A 3,367-nucleotide genomic window follows, 5' to 3' on the forward strand; every position below is an offset into this window, starting at 1 on the left:
ATCTGTATCTGTATCTGTATCTGTATCTGTATCTGTATCTGTATCTGTATCTGTATCTGTATCTGTATCTGTATCTGTATCTGTATCTGTATCTGACTAGGAGGGCCATGCACACTCTACTGGAGTGGCAACAATTAACCAAAAATTTGGAAACTCAGCAAATTTATTATGCACAGTACTAAAAGCAGGGGTTATCTAGACTCAGTGCTGTTGGTTTTTAACAAAATCTTAAGTGTTTAATTTTATCAAAAATGACTCAGGAACTAATGCTAGGGTAAAAGCCTGCCAACTCAGAGAGGCAGAGAAAGCACCCAGCTGACCCTCATTCTCAACTGACCTCTGAAAAGAAAGTTCTCCCTCTCCATATCATTCCTCAAGCCCCTCAGAATGAATGCCCCTCCCTTCTACCTCCTGTGTGTCTCTATTCATCTTTCTGACTTCCTCTTACCTTCTGTGTATTTTCCCCCTATGTTCTCTCCCTGTCAACTGACTGCTTGCTCTACCTCTTGACCTACATTTGACTTCTTATAATCCTGTTTACAAAGAACAGAAAACACTTGGATTAAAGGTGTGTGCTGTAGCTGAGCCATACCACAACAGGTGTGGCTAGTATCTAGAAAAAGTTTTTTCCAATAAACAACACAATCTTGGGGTTCACAGTGTGATCAAACATCCTGCAACATTTCCCCCTTTTTACTTAAATAAAAAAGGAAAGATTTTAAATCTATTACAGTAATACTACAAACAATAAAGCTGTTTCTGCTAACCTTCCCACAATGTCCAGCTTGGTTGTATTTGGCTGTTTTAGGATTAAGTATTTTGAGTTCAAAATTCTGTAAAATGTTAGTGTCAACCTCATGTGAACTCAGCAATTTGAATATCCTGAGCAGTTGGTTGTCCAAAGTTGATATCTGAATGCTGCTTGTCAGGTTAGTGGCAATCATGCCTAGTTAGATCCTAGAAGTCAACCCAAAGGTGTCTGCTCTTGGGGCAGAATCTCGCAGCATAAGAGGAATGGCACAATTTTCCCCAGTGGTTATTGTTACCACACTCCACTGATTCTTCATTGCAGGCCCTCATCATCTTCTTAGAAATCTCAAGGTTTACTGTTAGGAATGGTATTAAATGTACATATTTTAAATACCATATTCAGTGGATCTCAGAGGTTTGAGGACCACAATCTATCAAGTACATCAGAGGTACACAAACTTTGTTCCTTGTTAACCGATTCAGGCTCAAACCTGAAAACACTTACAGAAGCTAGATCAATCTTATTCTACAATTATTTACTATTCAGTATTACTGCAGTATCACAACAGAAAGCTTATATATACAGATAATAATCTAATAGATTTTGAGATAATATGTATACCTTAAGAAAAGTTCTAGAGTGTCATATTAAAACCAAAAAATGAGATTAGAGGCACTAGATCGGTCCCTCACTTTTTGTTTTTCTCTGTCCCATAGCAAGGGATCTTCTGATGTGAGACAGAGATTTTTAGATTTTTTTTTTTTTAAGCACATGTGGATTTAGAGAAGGAGAGAGCCATGCTCCAACCCCAAAGCCAATTTTATTATTAATTGATTTAGGACCATATAAATACCATTTGCCACTTACACCTGTAGAGGGTAGCAGAGACAAGCATATGGGAATCTGTCATGAGTGGGCCAACTGCATGATGGGAGGAAAGAACAGAGCATCTGCCTAGGCTGTCCCACATCAGGTGGTGGTGTTCAGTGGAGAGGGGTCTCTGTCCCAGCATGGGTGTCAGGGCTGGACCAGGGCTCCAAGCTATGATTTCAGGCCAGTCACCTGGAGGTCGAACCCTTCCCTAACCCAGTTACTCTTTGACTGGTTATTTCTTTCCTAGGCCAAAATGTTTTTGGCAACAGAGAAAGTATTATCTTTCAATTGAAAAAAAAATTCCTTTGAAACTAAATATACCTATATTCTTTTTTCTCTTTATATAAGATAAAGAGATAATCTCTTTATATAAGATTCACAATATAAGAGTATTTTATTTTAGATCACAAAGGATACTTTATTCACTTTCAATTCCATCCTGCCTTTTGCGAGTGGCTTTTAAATTTAAATCACTAATTCTTATGTGCCTGCCTCTGCCTCAAAGGGTTGGAATTAAAGGCAGCTGCCTCCCAAGTTCTGGAATTAAAGGTGTGAACCACTGCCTGGCTATGAATTCCTTATAGTAGTTATTCTCACAAGTTTGTCCTAGTTTAATTTGGTTTTCCATTTCCCTTATTTTTTCAGTGTTCTGTGCAAACTTTCAAGTTTTTCAAACTTGTATCTATCATTCTTCCTGATTTATTCTAAATTTGTTCGCTGGCAAATTTTAGTATTCTAGTCTTAGTTTAACTTGATACCAATTTTTCCACTGTTTCATTGTTTTCAGATACTGTTTGTCTTGCCCACATGATCTTTGAAAATTTGATGGCTTTGCTAACTTTTGGAATTTTTGTTCATGTATCCATGACCAGATTTTTTGCCATTTATCTGCTAGTTAGTAGTTTTCCATTTTGATGATCTTATAGCTATACATTGCACATGCACTGTGAATCAGAGAAGATACATACACACACACACACACACACACACACACACACACACACAAACACACACACACACACACACACACACACACACAAACACACACACACACACACACACACACACACACACATATATATTGCTTTCCTACTTGTGTGTCTTATAGCCATTATGCTGTTCTGATTTTGTGGTTTCTTTCTCAGTAGTGTCCATTTCATCCTCAGGTCTATAGTCTGCCATATTTCATCAGTTTTGGTTTCATCAGTGGTTGATGTATCATCAGTAAACCTTCCTTAGTGTGGGGAGGCACAGACCCCCCCCCCTTTTTTTTTTTTTTTACCACATCCTGGTCATAAAGGAGTTCAGATAGGTACCAGTTCCGTTGTAGTACCTTCTCTTCCATGGTTAAGTCTGCAAAGTACACTGCGTTCAGAAAGATCCAATCTATCATTGTAAGTGTTTGGTTTCAAGAACCGACACACAAACCATATGAATACTGATCTCAGTTAAGCAAGAATAGTTTATTGTACTCAAACTCCAAGACTGATCAGAACCACAGAAAAGGTCTCTGATGGAGCCTAATTGTGGTGGCAGTCTGTTCTTAGGGCAAGATTTTTATAGAAAAAAAACAGGTTCAGAAGGTAAAGGATGGAGACAGTACTAGGTTTAGCTAACTAGACAAGGTAGTACCAGCTAACCTTTAAGCTCGTTGATCCTGAGCGAGATAAGAAGGAGGATGGACAGGGGTTTTCAGAGTATTGAGATAACAGAGCATGAGTATTACAACAACAGCATTATGTT

The sequence above is a fragment of the Mus pahari genome, chromosome 19 (genome assembly GCF_900095145.1).
Source record: "Mus pahari chromosome 19, PAHARI_EIJ_v1.1, whole genome shotgun sequence".
In the NCBI taxonomy this organism is placed as follows: domain Eukaryota; kingdom Metazoa; phylum Chordata; class Mammalia; order Rodentia; family Muridae; genus Mus; species Mus pahari.